Below are 11,198 nucleotides of genomic sequence, written 5' to 3' on the forward strand. Positions count from 1 at the left end.
GCATTGTTGGCTTTTTCTTACATGATTTCATTTTCATGTAAGAACTAAAGCGTAGGATCTCATGGCCCAGGGGTCTCTGTTGTCTGGTAGAGGTTCTGTGGAGCTGAGGCTGAATAGTTATGAACCTCATCTGCTCTGACTGAGCATGGCCAGGACTGGGGAGACCATTCCCTCCGTCCATGGAGCACAGGGTATGGGATTAAAGCATGAAAAGGGAGACTGTCTTCTGTGCCTGGTTTCTTCTGCTCTGTTTATTGAGCTCTTGTGTGCCAGTGTTCACCCAGAGAGCATGGGTAGTGAGATGACAGAGCCTCAAGCTCAAGAGCTCAGCAAAGGGGATTCTCGTTCTGGTCAGTGATGGTGTTCCAGCTGACTGGCTTTAACTCCGGTTGACCGTTGTCCTCCTAGAAGCATGCACATATGAAATTTCTAAAAAGGAGCACTGACAGCCAAGATCCCTGGTTTCTAGGGCTTTCCACCCATACCAGTCTTCAGGACTTCATGTTCCCAAGACTTCTGAAGATCATTCACACAGAGAGATCTGGGAGGACAGGATAGTTATCTATGAGGATAGAGAAGCCTTGGCATGGTTAGCACAGCTATAGATGGAATCGTGGTAAGATCTGAGTCTGGACTTTGCAAAGGAGACTGTCCTGCTATGCAGGCTTTTCTGAGCCATTGATCTAACATCTACCTGCACTTTGTCTGGATGAATTGCCATAACACCAAAAAAGTGATGTCTCCTAGATTATATAACATTTATGGAAGTTGATAAAATTCTGGAGGTAAAAGCAAGTTGATTTTTAATTTGCTGACTTGTCTGCATTACTGCAGTAGGTGAAAATCTTGTCTAGAGAATTACACATAAAGGAAAGATTGAGATATGTTCCAGGGTATTGGAAAATCAAAGAGCGTTTTTATCACTGATCCCACTGCAAAGTTTCATACGCTGACACTACATCTCTGGTCACCTTAAATGACTATTTTCTGAGGGTTCCTAGAAGGACACACTGTCTCCTAAATCTGAACATGAGCTGAACCATGGTCCACAGTTGATAGCAGCAGGGCCAGTACCAGAGCCTGGAAGGAGCAGCAGGCAGTACAGCTGAAAATGGGATGCTGGAGGCCAGGGCACCCTGCCATTCCTGAGGGGTCCTTCAAGATTCTGGAAACAGTTGAATCCTGGCATTCTCGAACACCTTACTAAATAAAAGTTTGTGAGGAAGAAGAGGCAAGATTTTGAAGATTATTTGAAGGAAAATATAAAGTAGCCTTATGTAGCCTTATTTATTTATTTATGGCTATGCCATGGGACATGCAGGATCTTAGGTCCCTGACCAGGGATCAAACCCATGTCCCTTGCAGCAGAAGCACAGAGTCCTAACCACTGGACTGCCAAGGAAGTCCCTTGTGCTCTGGCTTAGTTGCTCAGCTGTGTCTGACTCTTTGCGACCCCATGAACTGTAGCCCGCCAGGCTCCTCTATCCGTGGGATTCTCCAGGCAAGAATGCTGGAATGGGTTGCCATTCCTTTCTCCAGGAGATCTTCCCAACCCAGGGATCAAACCTGGTTCTCCTGCATTGCAGGCAGATTCTTTACCATCTCAGCTACCTAGTCTAAATTAATTGACAACTTAGAAAATTACTAGATTGTTGGAAATGATTTGCTAACAAAGTTAAGAAATTAAAATGATAATAGCATTTGGCCATTAATTTAGGAATAACCGAGGAATATTCAGCCTCTTCGCCACTGCATGGAAAAAGAAAAATTTGCTAACGACAGAAATCTGGGCTTTTCAACATTTAAGGAAGAATTGGAGGCAGATTATCCAACAAAGAAAAGTGAAGAAGAAGAGTTAAAGAGTGGGCTCAGGAAAAAAAAAAAAAACACCCCAAAGAGGAGAAAATGTTAGAAAGTGCTCAGTGTTGACAAATGCCATCAAGAAGTCAAGTTGATGAAGACTAAATGCATTTGATTGATTATGAAATGTGTGGTGAAAATTGGATAAGCAGGTAGGAGTGAAGAAAGGAAATACAGGATGCTATAAGAAGCTTGAAAAGGAAAGAAAAAGAGTGTGGCAGTTTGGGGACATTGAGTGTCAAGAAAGGATGTCAGCATTTCTCAGGATAAGGGAGACTTGAAGCATTAGAGAAGTTAAAGTAACATTTATTAACCACCTGCTAATTTCTAGACTCCGTGTTTGAAGGTGTATTTATACATATTATCAAGTTGTAGACACTGAGGAGAAGGAGCAAAGGGAGACTGAGACATTAAAATGACAAAAAGAGGGATAAGGACCTCTCTGGTGGTCCAGTGGCTAAGACTGCTCCCAAAGCAGGGGGCCTGGCTTCACACATGTTGAACTAGATCCCACATGTTGCAACTAAGACTCACACAGCCAAATAGATAAATATTAAAATACCACAAACTGAGTGGTTTAAACAAATTTTTTTTTAAAAAAAAGAAGGATAGTTGGAGAAGCAAATCTTTAAGAGCATGGGATCGAAAGGACAGTGGATGGGAAAAGTATTCTGTGACAAAGAGTAAAACATGTTCAGGTGAGTACAAAATCTGATCAGCTTATAGACATGGGAAAGTAAAGTGAAGGGAATCCATTGCCAAATGGTTTCCATCTTCTCCTGTGGCAAGTTCTGCTATAAACTGGCAGGACGGATGGGAAGGCAGAGAAATAGGCCCAGAAAGGGCAGGAAAGTTTGAGTTTGGGAACTGAGAGAGTGAGTTGGTTAACAACAGCTAGAAGAACTTCTGAGATTTGAAGATCTATCAGTATATTATCAGAGTGAGTTGAATGACAGTGTAGCTCAGATTGTTGAGCTTACATGAGCTGCAAGCTTTAAGATGATTGGACAGAGCTTGATAGTTTTTCTTAAACCTTCTCCAATCATTTGAGGCCCCTATAGCTTCAAACCTAAACTCAACTCATTTTGTCAGAATGGATTGCATTAAACTGATGCAACCCTCACTTTCCCTTAGATATCTATTAATTTTTTATTTCAATATCCTGAAAGTCTTTTTTTTTTTGGCTGCACCTGGTCTTAATGGCAGTATGTGGGATCTTCAATTTTCATTGTGGCATGCAGAATCTAGTTCCCTGACCAGGGATTGAACCTGCATTAGGAGAGTGTAATCTTAGCCACTGGACCACCAGGGAAGTCCCTCTATTGATTGATTGATTTTAAGAATGGACTGAGGGTTTAGACTTTTCAACCAGGCTTTGATCTTCTGAGGACATAGTGGAAGAGTAGCCATTGCCTGGGGTCAGGAAAAAACTATTGAAAAGAACAGCTATCTGCAGTCTTCTTCCATTCTATCTAAATTTAACAAAAACAAAACAAAAACCAGCTCACTCAGTTATTCTCATGATGGAGAAGACTATTACATGAACAGGGAAGTAATTGTACATAATTGCTACTTGTAGAAAGTTCTGTAACTAAACTGACCAACAAAATTCTTGTGATGAATATTCTCAATGAAAAGCTGCCTAGAGTTTACCAGGGGGGCCCACTCATTAGAAGGCCACACAGTCAGTGAACCATAAACTGTTGAAGCTGGACATGTTTAGAGAAAATATAATCTAAACGTTCAGAACATGTAGTTCTGAGCTTCATGATGAGTTTCCTTACCCTTTCTTTCATACAAAGTTTTATTTATTTATTTTTTAATTTTGTCCATGTTATGTAGCTCTCAGGATCTTAGTTCCCCAACCAGAGATCGAAACTGCGCACCCTGTAGTGGCATCGCGGTTTCTTAACCACTGGACTGCCAGGGGAGTCCCCAGAAAGTATTTTAAAAGTACATATTTATCATGTAGCAGATGCCATTCTAGATTAGGGAATGGCAGTTAAAGAAAAAGCCAAACATCCCTACCTTCATGGAATTTATGTTATGGTGAAGAAAGACTAATAGTAAACAAAATAAAGTACTAATTTATGGAGCGTACTAACAGATGACAAATGCCAAGAAGAAACATTAATCAGGGAAGGTAGAGGGAGAGTTCCAGGGATAGGGGAGAAAGCCATGGAGGAAGGATCCACAGAGAAGGTAACACTTGAAGAAAGACTTAATAAAAGATCCCGTGGACCAAGTCACACAAATATACAGGGAGAGTCTAAAAGACTGTCTAAACAGAAGAAGGAACCTGAGGGTAGTGAGTGCTATGTGTGACACCGTCAGTTTGGACCAAAGTCCAAACTCTGAGCTGCCCAGGGCCTTGCAAATCAATCTAAATCTCCGAGAGCAAGTTACTCTGCAGTTTAAGGAATTACCACTAGAGGCCGACTCTTCCTTCTGGAGGTTCGTTCCCTTCACAGGGACTCCAGATGTGCAAAGCTAGAGGTTAGGTGGAAAGAAATAGGGAAATGTCTGGGATCCCAGACTTTTTAAATCTCCCCACTGCCTTCAAAATTTCAATTCTGCCCCCCGCAAATTTCAAGAGGTGGATGTGCAAAATCTGGGCTGCTTTTGAGCCACTACTTCTTTGTACCTGGAACCCTCATAAGAAGTCAGGCTGGGAGGCAGTCTCTTCTCCTCTGGCACTCTGGCCTGAGCACTGTCACAGTGACTGTGATCGTGGTGCCTACCATGATCCACTCAACGTGATGCCATGGGCCTTTTTTCTTATTACACCAGAAACCCATGAGCTCTCAGAAATGATAAGCTAATGTAGGGCATTGTGTCCTCACTAAAGCCAGCATCCCCAAATCTGCGGCGAGCGGAGGCTACTTTTCATTGCTGTGCATGGGCTTCTCATTGCAGCAGATTGTCTTGTTGCAGAACACAGGCTCTAGGGTGCTGCGGGCTTCAACAGGCTTAGTGGTGCTGCAGCAGTGGGATCTTCCTGGACCAGGAATTGAACCAGTGTCCTCTGCATTGCAAGGCAGATTCTTAACCACTAGACCACCAGGGAAGCCCTCCAAATCTATCCTTCTGCCTGAACTTGACCAGCCACCAGCCACCTAAATCAGAAACCTGTGATTCGTCTCAGGTTCTTTCATCTTGCCTCCTCTCTGTGTCCCATCAGTAATGCTGATCCTCAGTTATCCTTAGTGACCCACATCTGTGCCTTCCTCTCCTGTCCTCTTGCCCCCATCCCCACTGCGGTGGTGCAGGCAGGCCTCATCATGTGCATTACTATGGCATTCTAACAGACTTAATTGCTTCCACTGTTTCCCCTCCATAACTCGTCTTCTACATGATTGCTGGAAAACATTCAAAATATTAAATCAGCATAAAATTTGCTCAGCAGCTCCCCAGCATGTTCAGGGTGGAATACGAATGCCCTAGGATGCAAGCCCTACTCTCATTCAGCTCCTCTGTCCATTCCCAATTCTGTCCATGGCCCACTCACCTGCTGGTTCCTTTCTATTTTGAAAACTCGTGGTTCACACCCTCCCAGAAGTTTGCACTTCTATTCCCTTCATAAACTTCTTACACGGCTCTTTCATCATTGAACTGTGTATCATCATCTGCTAAGTAACTTTTCTCTTGGTTTCATTTGCTCAACAGCATAATTCCTGATACATAGTAGGAAGTCAATAAGTGGTTACTGACTAGTAATGTCGTATCTGAAAAAGTGTAGGAGAATGTGTGAAAGCTGACTGATTTAGTCATACCCGCTATATGGGAGGGCTTCCCTGGTGGCTCAGAGGTAAAGAACCTGCCTGCTAATGCAGGAGACCTGAGTTCTATCCCTGGCTCAGTAAGATCCCTCTGAGAAGGAAATGGCAACCCACTCCAGTATTCTTGCCTGGGAAATCCCATGGATAGAGGAGCCTGGTCGGCTACAGCCCATGGGGTCCCAAAGAGTCAGACATGACTTAGAAACTAAACAACAACTATACAGGAACTAGTATAATCGAGGATAAAAAGATGGAAACATAGTCTCGGACACACCAGTTTCATGAAGATCTTATTTGGGGAAGAGGACCAAGAATATTTCCTTTGACCAGTTACTGCATACCGCAAGTTCCTGAAGAGAGACAGAAGCAGAGAAGAAAGTAAGACAGTTAATTGAGGACTTGGCTCCAAACACCATCATAAAACTCAAGTTAATGTGGTTGAACCTCATGTTGTACATTCATCCCAAAGCCCACATCTGAATCTCACCTCTAGACAGTCCAAAGTGAAGAAATCATGGAAAGTATCTGCTCTCAAGAAGTACCAGAAGAGTGCTTCCCTGGTGGCTCAGTGGTAAAGAATTCACCTGCCAATGCAACAGACATGGGTTCAGTCCCTTTTGGGAGGATCCCATGTGCCACGGAGCAACTGAGTCCAGCGCCACAACTACTGAATCTGTGCTCTAGAGCCCAGAAGCCACAACTGCTAAAGCCGGTGCACCCTAGAGCCCATGCTCCACAGCAAGAGAAAGTACTGCATCGAGAAGCCCGCACACCACAGGTAGCCCACTCTTGCTGCAACTAGAGAAAAGCCAAGCAGCAATGAAGACCCAGCACAGCCAAAAATAAATAAGAAAATTATTTTTAAAAAAGAAGTACTATAAGAAAGGTATGAGAGAATATGCATCCCATGTGCTTAGAATGGAGCTAGTCTAAGACACCCCCACTGGCCTTTCTCAGAAGGAGGTCACCCCCAGGCCTAAGCTGTCCAACAGTGTGGCTGTGTCTGAGGGCCCAGGGACACCACCACGTTTATAAGCCTGACAGTTCATTGCAACCACTCTTCTTGGCAGTGGGTGATTGAGGAGTACCAGAATTGAGAACACCTGCCCTCCACCTCAGTAGGCTTTTTGGAAAAGTGTTTTTTTTTCTTTTTCTTTTTTTAATTATTATTATTTTTTTTTATTTCTCATGTGTTCCCCATCCTGAACCCTCCTCCCTCCTCCCTCCCCATACCATCCCTCTGGGTCGTCCCAGCGCGCCAGCCCCAAGCATCCAGCATCGTGCATTGAACCTGGACTGGCATCTCGTTTCATACATGACATTTCACATGTTTCAATGCCATTCTCCCAAATCTTCCCACCCTCTCCCTCTCCCACAGAGTCCATAAGCCTGTTCTATACATCAGTGTCTCTTTTGCTGTCTCGTATACAGGGTTATCGTTACCATCTTTCTAAATTCCATATATATGCGTTAGTATACTGTATTGGTGTTTTTCCTTCTGGCTTACTTCACTCTGTATAATAGGCTCCAGTTTCATCCACCTCATTAGAACTGATTCAAATGTATTCTTTTTAATGGCTGAGTAATACTCCATTGTGTATATGTACCACAGCTTTCTTATCCATTCATCTGCTGATGGACATCTAGGTTGCTTCCATGTCCTGGCTATTATAAACAGTGCTGCGATGAACATTGGGGTACACGTGTCTCTTTCCCTTCTGGTTTCCTCAGTGTGTATGCCCAGCAGTGGGATTGCTGGATCATAAGGCAGTCCTATTTCCAGTTTTTTAAGGAATCTCCACACTGTTCTCCATAGTGGCTGTACTAGTTTGCATTCCCACCAACAGTGTAAGAGGGTTCCCTTTTCTCCACACCCTCTCCAGCATTTATTATTTGTAGACTTTTGGATCGCAGCCATTCTGACTGGTGTGAAATGGTATCTCATAGTGGTTTTGATTTGCATTTCTCTGATAATGAGTGATGTTGAGCATCTTTTCATGTGTTTGTTAGCCATCTGTATGTCTTCTTTGGAGAAATGTCTATTTAGATCTTTGGCCCATTTTTTGATTGGGTCATTTATTTTTCTAGAGTTGAGCTGTAGGAGTTGCTTGTATATTTTTGAGATTAGTTGTTTGTCGGGTTGCTTCATTTGCTATTATTTTCTCCCATTCTGAAGGCTGCCTTTTCACCTTGCTAATAGTTTCCTTTGATGTGCAGAAGCTTTTAAGTTTAATTAGGTCCCATTTGTTTATTTTTGCTTTTATTTCCAATATTCTGGGAGGTGGGTCATAGAGGATCCTGCTGTGATGTATGTCAGAGAGTGTTTTGCCTATGTTCTCCTCTAGGAGTTTTATAGTTTCTGGTCTTACGTTGAGATCTTTAATCCATTTTGAGTTTATTTTTGTATATGGTGTTAGAAAGTGTTCTAGTTTCATTCTTTTACAAGTGGTTGACCAGATTTCCCAGCACCACTTGTTAAAGAGATTGTCTTTAATCCATTGTATATTCTTGCCTCCTTTGTCAAAGATAAGGTGTCCATATGTGCGTGGATTTATCTCTGGGCTTTCTATTTTCTTCCATTGATCTATATTTCTGTCTTTGTGCCAGTACCATACTGTCTTGATAACTGTGGCTTTGTAGTAGAGCCTGAAGTCAGGTAGGTTGATTCCTCCAGTTCCATTTTTCTTTCTCAAGATCGCTTTGGCTATTCGAGGTTTTTTGTATTTCCATACAAATTGTGAAATTATTTGTTCTAGCTCTGTGAAGAATACTGTTGGTAGCTTGATAGGGATTGCATTGAATCTATAAATTGCTTTGGGTAGTATACTCATTTTCACTATATTGATTCTTCCAATCCATGAACATGGTATATTTCATGCCCTCCACCTCAGTAGGCTTTTTGGAAAAGTGTTTTTATCTAGGACCATTTTAGGTTAAAAGATGTTCTATGTGGAACCCTAATAAAGGCTGGAGGCCTCACGTGGCCCACTCTCTGCAGGCATTTACATTCAAGGGAAAACATATCTAAACCCAAATCCTTGAAAAATATATTTTCACTATAGGTTTTCTTAGAGCAGTCAGGTTTTGGAGCGCACACCTTGAGTTCTCAGTACTCATAACAGTGCTGAGCACATAGTAAGTGCTCAGTAAATATCTGTTAATAATGAATGAATACCTGTTTTTTAAACATTTATTAACAATACTTCACTCTGATTTTTAATATCTCCATTTTATGCCTATGAACTCCTCGTCTCTTGAATATACTTTAGGTATATGCTAGCACCTGTCACAGGGCTAGAATATGGTAAGAACTGATTGACTTGTTTGCTGCTGCTAAGTCACTTCAGTCACGTCCGACTCTGTGCGACCCCATAGACGGCAGCCTACCAGGCTCCCCGTCCCTGGGATTCTCCAGGCAAGAACACTGGAGTGGGTTGCCATTTCCTTCTCCAATGCATGAAAGTGAAAAGTGAAAGGGAAGTCGCTCAGTCATGTCTGACTCTTAGCGACCCCATGGACTTTGGCCTACCAGGCTCCTCTGCCCATGGGATTTTCCAGGCAAGAGTACTGGAGTGGGGTGCCATTGCCTTCTCCGATTGACTTGTTTATGGATATGCAACTCAGCTTTTAAAAATGTAATCACTGAAAAAGTGAAAAAGGCCTTCAAGATCTAAATAGCCTTGAAGAAATTAAACGCAGAAAAAATTAATTAATTATTTTATTATATTATTTTTTTATTTATTCATTGGCTGAGCCACATGGCATGTGGAATCTTAGTTCCCTGACCAAGGATCAAACCCATACCCCTTGCAGTGGGAGAGTGGAGTATACACCACTGGACTGCCAGGGAAGTTCCAGAAAAAAAATTTTAAATCAAATATGCAGAGGCAATGTAAAAGGTCATCCAAAAAAATTCTATGTAAGAGAAAGCTCCAGGTGGTGCAGTGGTAAAGAATCCACCTGCCAATACAGGAGATGTAAGAGACTCGGGTTCAATCCCTAGGTGGGGAAGATTCCCTGGAGTAGGAAACAGCAACCCACTCCAGTGTTCTTGCCTGGAAAATTCTATAGACAGAAGAGTCTGGCGTGATATATAGTCCAGGAGGTCACAAAGAGTCGGACATGACTGACCAAACACACACAAGGGAAAGCTCAAATGTTAATGTTAAGTCACTTCAGTCGTGTCCGACTCTGTGTGACCCCATAGACGGCAGGCCACCAGGCTCTGCGGTCCCTGGGATTCTCCAGGCAAGAATACTGGATCGGGTTGCCATTTCCTTCTCCAACGCATGAAAGAGAAAAGTGAAAGTGAAGTCGTTCAGCCGTGTCCGACTCTTAGCGACCCCATGGACTGCAGCCTACCAGGCTCCTCTGTCCATGGATTTTCCAGGCAAGAGTACTGGAGTGGGGTGCCATTGCCTTCTCCGGAAAGCTCAAATAGGAAGCCTAATGAATCCATCTAGCCCACAGACTTTGCATCCTCAACTTGTAATTAACTCTAGTGACACCAGATGGCGATATTTTATCATGATAGATTGAAAGTGAAAGTGAAAAGTGTCTGACTCTTTGCGACTCCATGGACTATACAGTCCATGGAATTCTACCGGCCAGAATACTGGAGTGGGTAGCCGTTCCCTTCTCCACGGGATCTTTCCAACCCAGGGATCGAACCCAGGTCTCTGGCATTGCAGGTGGATTCTTTAACAGCTGAGCTGCAAGGGAAGCCCATGGTAGATTGAGTCATGGCCATTTATTAATTTAATCAGCAAATGTCCAGTGGGAGGACTTTGCTAGGCACAAAGAATTCATAGTGAATAACACATAGACCTTGATATCAAAAAGTTTATAATATATTGGGAGAGTAGTTAGATATGCAGATAATGAAAAAGCACAATAATGATGATAAAAAATAATAGCTAACATTTTGAGGGATATAAGACCTGAACAAGGATGAACAAGGATGCAAATACAAAAAGTATGAAAAAGTACTTACTAGTCATCACAAAAGTGCGCTTTAAAAGGTCAATGAGGACTTCCCTGGTGGTCCAGTGGTTAAGAATCTGCCTGCCAGTGCAGGAGACATGAGTTTGATCCCTGGTCTGGGAAGATCCCACATACCGCAGGGCAACTAAGCCACATGCCCCAACCATTGAAGCCCACACTCGCTAGAGCCCACGCTTCAGACAGGAGAAGCCCGAGAACCACAACTAGAGAGGAGCTCGCACTCACCACAGCTAGACAAAAGCCTGCTTGCAGCAACAAAGACCAGAGCAGTCAAAAATAAATAACTTTTAAAAGGTCGGTGAGATACTATTATATCCCAGTAAGAATGACCAAAATGAAAAGGACTTAGAAAACCAAGATGAAGAGTCTGTGGAGCATCCGGAAACCTTACACACTGCTGTGGGGAATGTGAACTCAACAACCACTTAGAGAACTGCTTGGTCCATCCACTAAAGCTAAACTGACAAACATCCCGTGACCTAGCACTTCCACCTCTGGGTATAAACCAACAGAAGTGAGTGCTTACATGCACCAAAGAGTTGCACAGACATATTC

The sequence above is a fragment of the Bos indicus x Bos taurus genome, chromosome 15 (genome assembly GCF_003369695.1).
Source record: "Bos indicus x Bos taurus breed Angus x Brahman F1 hybrid chromosome 15, Bos_hybrid_MaternalHap_v2.0, whole genome shotgun sequence".
In the NCBI taxonomy this organism is placed as follows: domain Eukaryota; kingdom Metazoa; phylum Chordata; class Mammalia; order Artiodactyla; family Bovidae; genus Bos; species Bos indicus x Bos taurus.